The following is a 10,623-nucleotide window of genomic DNA, read 5'->3' as shown; positions in this document are numbered from 1 at the left end:
TTGAAATGAAGCAGTGTGAAATAAGCATCTGTGTATGTGTGCTGGCACTAGGGCTTAAACTTAGGCTTGGGCATTGCCCCTTAGCTTCTTCAAGGCTGGTGCTCTACCACTTGAACCACATCCCCACTTCTTGCTTTTTGGTGGTTAATTAGTAGTAAGAGTGCTATAGATTTTCCCTATCCCAGTTGGCTTTGAACTTCAGATCCTCAGATCTCAGGTTGCCGAGTACTTAGATTTACAGGCATGAGCCACTAATGACCAGCTAAATCTTCATTTTTAAAGTCTGAAGTTAATCATACTACAAATTTCACTTGAACGGAAACTAACACTGTAAGCAAATCATCTAGAAACATGGAGGTCTAGCCAAAAGCCAATACTCATTCCTGAAATCCTAGCTACTCAAGAGGCTGAAATTTGAGGATCATATTCAAAGTCCATGAGTCTCTCATCTCCAACTCAACAGGATAAAGCTGAAAATGGAGCTGTGGTAGAGACCAGCCTTGAGCGTGTCGGGGGCCGGGGAGGGAGGGTGGGACACTAACCTCAGAACCTGTGTACCTATGCTCACACGCATGCGTGTACACACCCATACCCCCTCCCCGCCATGCACACAGAAAGAAAAAAAAAAGAAAGAAGGAAGGAAGGAGATAAAGGTAAGGTCATATCTAAAGAAATCACCAAAAATACAAAAAGCGTGAGTGAGGATGGGGTCAGGGACTAAATGACTAAAAGAACATAGCCATAAAATCAAATACAATTGCATTAGAAACCCAGTTAGAAAAGCTAGAGCCAGCAAGCTGGGATCTGGCTAGGTCACATTTAAGGCAAGATACTTAACCACCAAACTACTAGGAGAGGGAGGGAGGGAGGGAGGGAGAGAGGGAGAGAGGGAGAGGAGGAGGGGAGAGGGGAGAGAGGGAGAGAGGGAGAGGGAGGGAGGGAGAGAGAGAGAGGGAGGGAGGGAGGGAAGGAGGGAGAGAAGGAGGGAGGGAGGGAGAGAGAGAGAGAGAGAGAGAGAGAGAGAGAGAGAGAGAGAGAGAGAGAGAGAGAGAGAGAGAGAGAGAGAGAGAGAGAGATCTTCCAGTCTACCATGTTGCTTGGGTGAGTGACAGAAGTACAGGCCTATTCATTCAGCCTTCTGAAAGCGATTGGATTTCGGAGGGTGGACAGGGAAAAGCGAAAGCAATTTTGCAGAAAGGAGCAACAGGAAGAAAAGAAAGACTCAGTGATGACCACGGTGCATGGCCTGACCCTCAGCTGTTCAGTCTGGCCAGAACACTGGGGCTCAGAGGAAGAATTCTAGGACGAGGACAAAGAAACACAGGAGCTCACAACTCGTCAGGGCTGTGGGGTCTGAGCCACACACTAACCAGAAGTTCATCACCAGGCCCCTGAGAAACAGCAGCGCAGACATCCTTCTCATCTTCATCACTGTGTTATCCAGGTCTCTCTCTCTATAATTTGAATGTCTGTGCCGTTGACTTTGGAAAAAGCATCCCAGTTGACTTGTACAGAAATTAAGTAGCCATATTGGTATAGAAATGTTAAAATTAATTTTTCTATTTGTATAGGGGTAAGGGATAAATGAACTTTATTAAATATATAAGGTCTTATCTATGTGGGTTTGATTACAGAAATAAAGTATTCTCTAAATAATGAGCAAAGAACTCACCACTGTGTATGCTGATAATCCTAGCACTTAGAAGACAGAAACAGAATCATTTGAGTGCAAAGCCAGCCTTGGCCACATTGCAAATTTAAAGCCACCCTTGGCTACAGAGAAAGACCCTGTCTTCTAAAATAAGACCCTGTCTTCTGAAAAGAAAAAAAAAAAAGAAACAACCAATAAACAAACAAACAAACCTTTCCACAAAGGAAACAATGGCAGGAAGAAAGCTGGCTAGGAAACTTCAGTACCCTTTCCCCACAGAGATCTAAGTAAACAATAATATATGTATCACTTTACGTCTGTGAAAACTCTACAAACCATGTGAGAAGCTACATTCTCACACACTCACACACAAAATACCTACATAACAAAGAACAAGTTTGCAATTGTGGGACTGTTTGAGGGATTAGAGTGGGGAAGAGGTGCCTGCCAGAGGCTGAGCAATTAGCATCTGTGCAGGCTGTTGAAAAATAGGGATTCTTAAAGTGTGCATTTGTGAAAATCCATAGTGAGAAATCCCTTTGAACAATTAACACACACTTAAAAAAAATGAGTGTTCCTTGGGGCCCGGAGTTTGGCCTAGTGGTAGAGTGCTTGCCTAGCATGCACGAAGACCTGGGTTCAATTCTTCGGTACCACATACATAGAAAAAAGCCGGAAGTGGTGCTGAGGCTCAAGTGGTAGAGCTCTAGCCTTGAGAAAGTCCAAGGACAGTGTTCATGCCCTGAGCTCAAGCCCAGGACTGGCAAAAAAAAAAAATGAGTGTTCCTCTAGTATTTTTTTAATATTAAAAAAGAAAACTGAAGGAAGGAGCACTGTGGCTCAAAGTGGTAGAGCACTACCCATGAGCTGAAGAGCTCAAACTTCACACAACTGGCCAAAGTAATAAATAAATAGAGTAATGTTAATTGTAAATAAACCTGTAATTTCTGGACGTTCTATAGAACAACACATTGAGCTGCTATATTGATGATATCATGTTGATCACAACTGATGAGCCAGAAGTGGCAAAGATTCTCCATGGAAGACATATAGGAGGGTAGGAGATAAACTTTAAAAACATCAGAATTCTGCTGCTTCCAAGGGTTTTGTTTTTTTTTTAATCCAATGCTCTGGGGCTTTCCAAAATACCACCTTTGAAATAAAAGTTACCTTAATATACCTTAGACATCCTGCCACTAAGGGGGACAAATGCAATGCTTGACAGAGTCCATTAGATTTTGTGAGCAATATAGTTCCTATTTGGGTATGCTATTCTGACTTGTGACCTTGAAGAATTCTGGTTTTGAATGGTACAAATAACTGCCACTTGTATCCCACTTGTGAGGTCTCAACCCAAAATAGAAGAGTCCTACGATTCTTCAGGTCAAGAACTATACATTTCTCGGTACCATATACACAGAAAAAGCTGTAAGTGGTGCTGTGGTTTAAGTGGTAGAGTGCTAGCCTTGAGAAAGGCCAAGGACAGTGCTCAGGCCCTGATTTTAAGACCCAGGACTGGCAAAAAATAAAATAAAAAATAAATTTTAAAAAATCTCATGGACTTTTCTTGCCCGGGCTGGCTTTTAACCGTGATCCCTAGATCTCAGCCTTCTGACTAGCTAGGATTACAGGTGTGAGCCACTGGTGTGAAGCTAATTTTAATCTCTTTATTGCTATTATAAAGGTGCATACAGAGGGAACATCTTGTCTTTATTAAATACTCAGCCCCTACCATTTTGTTATAAAAGAAATCTATGAACTCGATTCTTAATCCCAAACCCTTCCAGAAAACAAAGTATGGGCCATCCCAGCAGGCAGGCCAGCTGCAGAAGTGACAACAGAAGCCAAGAAGAATCTAGAATGGATGGCGAAGGATGAAGATGAGGATTAGTGGAGATTACAGGACCAGCTGTGCCAGCGGGCCTATGTTATTCCCACCACCTCTCCATTTTCCCAGGAACTACTGACCAACCAGAATTATAGTTGGTAGAATGTATAGAGCACAGGTTATGCAAGAAGTATTGAATCTGAATAGGATGAACTGGAGACAATGTTGTTTGTGTTAACAGGTCTCTGTCTTTACTCCTTGCTTAGCCTCTTTCTTATTCCACTCCACAGCTGTCCTACAGGCGTTTCTCCTAGGCACAGACCACAGATAAAACATCCACTTGAATGTCTGTCTCATGATGTGCTTCGCAGGGAAATTGACCAGGGTCTAGGGCATAGGACGATGGCTCAAATTTTGTGAATTTGTGCACAGGAAGCTTTTCCTCCCAATCTCCTACCTTTTGCCTAGTTGCCGGAGACCTAATTGCTAAACTACAGTTTCTTAATTTCTCCCAGTGCTAGGCGGAAAAGTGGGTTGGTCTCCACAGACTTGACACACATTTCCTTTATATAAATCTTTCTCTTCCCTTAAGCAACTGCTATTCAGTGATTATTTTCCAGTTTTCCCCAAAGATACATACCAACCCTCCCCCCCCCAAAAAAAACAAGCTGGTTGGGAGCTACAATAGCAGTTTGTGGGGTATTCCTTGAAATACACACCACAGTGTAATGGGAAATTAATAAAAGGATTGAAAACAAAAATGATGTTTAAATTTGTCTTCAAAAGGCAAGATTCTGGCAGGTGACAAAACAGGATTATTGCCAGACAGCGGTCATTTCTGCCAAATCTGAAGATGATGGTTTGAAGCCAGGCTAGTCAGGAAAGTTCATGAGACTCTTGTTTCCAATTAATTAGCAAAGAAGCTGCAAGTAGGGGTGTGGCTCAAGTGGTACAGTTGAAGAGTTGGGCAGAAAAAGCTAAGGGACAGTGCCCAGCCCATAAATTCTTATAAGCCCCATTCCTAGCACATGTGTGTGTGCACGTGCACACATATTCCTCTTAAATTAACTAATGGTCTTTTCAGACATACCCTAAGGATTGGTAGATAAAGAGTAAGTAAGTAAAAGCAAAACTATCACCACTACCCAAGAAAACAGTTCAAAAGATAAATCCAGCTGACGGTGGGCCAATGGTGTCTACAAAGCACAGAATCTATGTTTGAACAACAGGGTCCAAGAAGAGAGTCTGGCAGCAAGTCCTCTCCTCCAGCCCAGTACCAAAGTGCACCCAGCAACCTCCAAAGTCTTCCAATGGCACAGGCAGGCATTGAAGGCAGGAGGTGAGACACTGCCATTAAATGTTGATTTGCACCAGGCCACTCCATTACTACTAAGAATGTGGGCAGAACAGCCAAGCAGACAAGACTGCTGTGCTTTTTGAAGACAAATCCCCATAGGAAAACTGCCCCTGTTCTATGCAGGCAGATAGAGAGTTGCAAGAACATAGTCACATCCTGGAAAGCTTTCATCTCCTTGCTGCCTAGCAACTTATAAGTAGGGTGTGGGGAGGTGGATTCTCATAGAAGCTTGAGAATAGCTGCCATCCTAAGTGCAATGTCAGCTCGTGATCACCAGTAACACAGCCTCCGGAGAGAGCGAGGGCTGCCCTGGGGGACAGCAGACTGTCCTGGACTGTAGGGCATGAGAAGGAGCCCTCACCTCTTCCCAGGGAGTCTGATTCCAGGTTACTTCTGTGGGATGTTAGGTTGATTTGGGGTGGCTGCCTCAGGCTGCCCACAGTTACAGGGAAAGTAGCATTCCTTAAAGACAAAGGAATATTATGGTTTCAAAATAAGCCAGGGTCATTAGCATCCATCTACCAGTTTCCCACTTCAGTGTCTCAATATGGAGACTCTTGCTGATGCCAAGAATGGATAGAAACTCAGCTTGCTCCCTCTTTCATTGGCCCTTGCATCTCTGACAAAGACATTTCTAATTAGAAACCAAAACGTGACTATCTTGGATACTTAGAGAAAACAGTAGTAGGAAAGAACAGGAAGTAGTATCCTCAGTACAAAGCAGAAAAATCGACTAATTTTTTGGTAACAAAATTATAGCAACTATACATCATTCCTTTATTAACAAACTATGCCACACAAATCCAATTACTTTAATTACAGAGTTAACAGAAATTGCATCTGTAGAGACAGCAGCAGAAAATCCTAGTAGGAAGAAATAAGGTATTTTTTTTTTTGCCAGTCCTGGGGCTTGAGCACTGTCCTTGGGCATTCTCAAGGATAGTACTCTATCACTTGAACCATAGCACCACTTCTGGTTTTTTCTATGTATGTGGGGTACTGAGGTCTTGATGCATGCTAGGCAAGCACTTTTAACCACTAGGCAAAACTCCCAGCCCAAAATATGGTATTTTGACAAAGACTGTCACCTGGGTTGGAATCTGCTGACTAAGGTGGCAAAGCTGGTGACTGTGGTACAAGTATTGCTGTAAAAATCAAGTCTGGCTTTTTTATTGCACACTTAATGAAATGCAAATATCAAGATGAGATGATATGGAAAATCACACATTACATCAGACACAAGAAGAGCACACAAAAGCCATGCAAACTGAGAAAATAAAAAAACGGCCCCATAGAGATGACTTGTCTCCCTCTTGAAATAGCTATATTCCTATTATAAATAACTAGAAATGGCATTTCACCTGCATTTCTGCGCAAGAAATCAATTAGCCACTAAAAAAGGATTCTCTTAGAATGGATAAAGCTTAGAGACAAAAGAAAGGGGTAGAGAAAGCACTAAATCCAAGAGAACTCAAAATGACTTAGGAAATCAAATGGAGCAATCTATAAAAGCTGGATGAAAATGTTTCTCTACAAGCCAAACTCAGTTTTCTGAGGGATTAAAAATCTAACATCACAGAAAACGGGTTTTCAAAGTACAGCCAGTACAGCCACGAATGCAGAGTTTCAGGGAGATGTGAACGCTTTCTCACTTAAATCCAAATACTTCTGTCTTTTGTGACTTGGGGGAGAAGATCAGATGCTGTACCTAATCCCTTGCCATTTTCTTTCCCTGAAATTGAAAATCACAGTTGGACAAAAATCTGAAGTTTCAGTTCTAGTGTTCTCTTCTATAAAATAAGTGAGCAAATTAAGCTCATAGAAAGAAACTGAACCTTGATATCCTCATCTCCCACAAAACCATTCCGTTGCCCCCAAACTACCAGTATCTCTGGACATTATGAATGTTCTAACAAATATTCCAGCCACATTTTACCTCAAAAATACTTTAAAGGCTACACAGAATTTTTTTTCTTAAGAAGGCAAGCCCCACTTCTATAGAAAACTCTCACGTGAGAAGGGACAGTTACCAAAAATTACTCATTATGTCAGGGCAGAATCTGGATAGCATTGTTCTTAAACATCTTCACCAATAAAGACCAGCAAAGTCCCAGCAATTCACTCTGCATACGTTAGCAGTGTCAAAAGTGTAAATGACAACCAGGAAAAATTCACAATACAGTTTTCTTTGATGTGAGCATGAAGTGTTGACCGTTGACAAGAAAAGTCCACCCCATCTCTAGACACTTATCAAAACTCCTCTGTGTCAATCAAATAGAGTAAATCTCTGCAGAGACTTCTTTCCTATTTTTCTCCTTCACATTGGATTAAACAGAAGTTGCTGTCATTCTAGAATCAGTGATGACATCTTGAATTAAAAAGTTTAAAACTGTATGTACATAAAGTTTTGCTGTTTATCCTAACAAAAAAAAGTTTAAGCCAATTTGTAGAACCCATTCAGTCATGTATGAAGCTGAAATCCACTGCTCAAGAAGACATCATCATGGCTGAATGCATCTGAAGCTCAGCTTATGAATAAGAAAAATCATTGGAAGTCATTGCTTCTTGCTGGGGTCATCTATGTTCCTCTCTCAGAAAGTCAAAGAATCCATCAGATGTGTCAATAAATATCAAGCTGCCAAAACAAACAAAAGGTAGGTTCTATGGACCAAAGATCCAAAAAAGAGCAGTATGGTGAATGATTCCCAGAATCAAGTATTTCCTCCTTTAATCCACTGAGATGATGTCAGGAACAATACCTCGACTGCTGGTTGAGCCCCATCTCACTCCTGCTGTTGGATGGACTCACATGAGCACTGCTTTCATGGTTGGCTCATGGTGGTGACAGATGTACTGCTTTGATGCTAACGGGGTGGTGAGACTACCTAAAAACATAGGACAGTCTTGGGGATCAATTGGAATTAAAGGAAAGAAAATCCAACTTGACAATATGGCCCTAGCAATAAGAAGGAAGTCATAATTTTTCCTCAAAACAAGCAAGCTATTTTCCATTCCATACATACAAATGATTTCTTTTGTATTCACTGTTGATGGTGCAGTATCAGAAGATGTTCCAAACTGCAGTTCATGATCACTGTCCTTTCTTCGTTCTCCCGGCAGGTCTGATGGCAGCTTGATACTGGTGTGTGTGGGATGGGCACAGAGTCATCTGTCAGTGAAGGTGGAATTGCAGCAGGATCTACAGAAACCATACGAGGCACACTTACAGAAGGTGAATGGTACACAATAACCCCTCCGGTGTTTCTGACGTAAGGGTGCATTTCTTTTTGACAGGAGGGTCTTCCTCTTTATCAGAAGAGCTTTCCATGGTTAAATCAATAACCCCCACTCTCTTCCAGCTCACTTTATTAGCTGAAAGCCCTGAACAAGGTATGCTGAGGACACTTGAACTTTCTATTTTTGCCCATGGTGGGTTGGATACTTCTGTAGCTTCTTTCTTCCATCTCATTGGACACCAAAAGCCATCTTTGTGGAATTCGATCTCATCCGTATCGGCGCAGTCCCTGAGAATTTCTGTGAAAAGACCTTCTATTATCAGACTTTCATAGGCAGCTTTTTGGTCGCACATAGGACAAATTCAGGTGGGCTTCTTCTCATTCATTTGAGGTAAAAAACAGCATTGAAACACTGCAGGTTTGTACACCTCACTGCACACGGCACAGTGCAGTCAGCCTCAGTTTTCCTAAAGGGCACACCATGACACCTGAAGACTGGTTGTAGCAACTTCACTATCAGGATCTGCAGTACATTTGTCTTTAATTAGTGCTCTGGAATGATCAGGAGTCCTAACAGCTTTCATGTTTAATCTCCCTACTAATGTGCCTGAGGTGAGCTTCTTTATAAGATAGCCAGACACAGAGTAATTCTTCCCAATCTCAGATGCCTAAGAAATAGAAATCTGATTGGGAAAGCAGAGTACTTGTCGGGCCGGGAGTTTGGCCTACTGGTTAAAGTGCTTGCCTAGAATGCATGAAGACCCGGGTTCGATTCCTTGGTACCACATACATAGAAAAAGCTGGAAGTGGTGCTGTGGCTCAAGTGGTAGAGCTCTAGCCTTGAGAAAGTCCAAGGACATTGCTCAGGCCCTGAGCTCAAGCCCAGGACTGGCAAAAAAAAAAAAAAAGAAAAAAAAAAAGAAAAAAAGAAAGCAGAGTACTTGTACTTGTGTTCAATCCCACTTCTTTTAGGTGAGGATGTACAGCCAGGCAAAGGGAACAGCTTTCCATTTACTGTTATACTAAGCCAGTTAGGGTAGTTACCTTCTTGAGGGCAGCTTGTCTCTGCCAGGTGAAGTCTCAGCTGCACTTGGACTCTAATCTGTTCTGCAACGTGGCAAAGAGCCCTTTGAAATGCATCTCTCCGTAACTTCTTGAGGTGTCAGAGCAAAACTAAAAATATTCTCTTGAAATGGCTGAGTGCTGCTTTTCACTAAACTGGTGGGTTTCATGAGAACATTTAGGACATCATAAAAGGGCAGGGTTGCGAATTTCACCTCAGGATGGATGGGAGGAATAGGAGGAGACTGTTGCCGCATCTCGAAAGTTGGGCTTTGAATCTTGAAGGAGCACAGAACCAACGGGAGATGATGGTGAGCGAGGTGTAACCGATGTGGAAGGCAACTCGTGGATTCCAGCCTCAGGCAATTCAGTCCATTCAAACTGGAAATAGGTAACTGGATTGTGGAGAGTCTGTGCATATTGGCATCTAGGCAATTCTTAGAATTTAATCTGCACCTCAGAGCTGCAGCCGCTCCTCAGTAAACACAGCACCCGCTTCAGGAGGTCAGGCTTTCGTCCACTTTTATTTCATCTAGAAAAGCCAAACACTTGTAGTTCTGAAACCCTAAAACTAGAAACCACATTTGACTCCATGAAGTCTGCTGTTTTATACCACCTGTGGATCCCGTCCCACTGCCTCCAACACCACCACCTCTGCCCCATCCTGTACCTGGTCAACCTTTTTTTTTTTTTTGCCAGTCCTGGGCTTGAGCTCAGGGCCTGAGCACTGTCCTTGGACTTTCTCAAGGATAGAGCTCTACCACTTGAGCCTCAGCACCACTTCCGGCTTTTTTCTATATGTGGTACCGAGGAATCAAACCCGGGTCTTCGTGCATGCTAGGCAAGCACTTTAACCACTAGGCCAAACTCCCAGCTCGATTTTATTTTTCTTTTGTTGGTTGTGGGGCTTGAACTCAAGGCCTGGGTGCTATCTCTGAGCTTTTCCAGTCAAGGCTAACATTCTACCACTTGGAGCCAAAGTGCCATTTCTGGTTTTCTGATAGTTAATTTGGAAGTAAGTCCTACCCTGGCTGGCTTTGAACTGTCAGCCTCAGTAGCTAGCCACCAGTGCCCAGCTGAGGAATTTTTGTCATTAATATTTTGGAAAAATACTTTAAGAAGGAATTTCTTCATTAGCAAAACAGTAGAAAATCCAAATAAAATTTACATAGGACTTTTCTTTTAAAAAAAAAAAAGTTCCATATCTTTGCTATGGTGAATAGTGCTGCAATGAACATTGCTGTGCTAGTGGATTTAGTATGCCCTAAATTTTGGATGGTTGGGTAAATGCCAAGTAGTAGAATTGCTGGGTCATAGGGGAGTTCTATGTTTACCCTTTTGAGGCACTGCCATACTGCTTTCCATAGTGGTTGAACGAGTTTGCACTCCCACCAACAGTGTAGCAGTGATCCCTCCTGGCCACATCCCCTCCAGCAACTGTTATTATTCGTTTTCCTGATCCTGGCCATTCTAAATGGAGTGAGGTGGA

The 10,623-nt window shown here is 42.5% G+C and overlaps 1 pseudogene; it reads right to left on the bottom strand.

The window, feature by feature from the left end:
• Positions 1-7,563: 7,563 nt before the first annotated feature.
• On the bottom strand, positions 7,564-9,731 carry LOC150055226 (E3 SUMO-protein ligase PIAS2-like; annotated as a pseudogene).
• Between the last annotated feature and the right edge of the window lie 892 nt (positions 9,732-10,623).

Source organism: Megascapheus bottae, chromosome 14 (genome assembly GCF_031878675.1).
Source record: "Megascapheus bottae isolate mThoBot1 chromosome 14, mThoBot2.hap1, whole genome shotgun sequence".
Classification (NCBI taxonomy): domain Eukaryota; kingdom Metazoa; phylum Chordata; class Mammalia; order Rodentia; family Geomyidae; genus Megascapheus; species Megascapheus bottae.
This window is presented reverse-complemented; position numbering and strand designations above follow the sequence as displayed.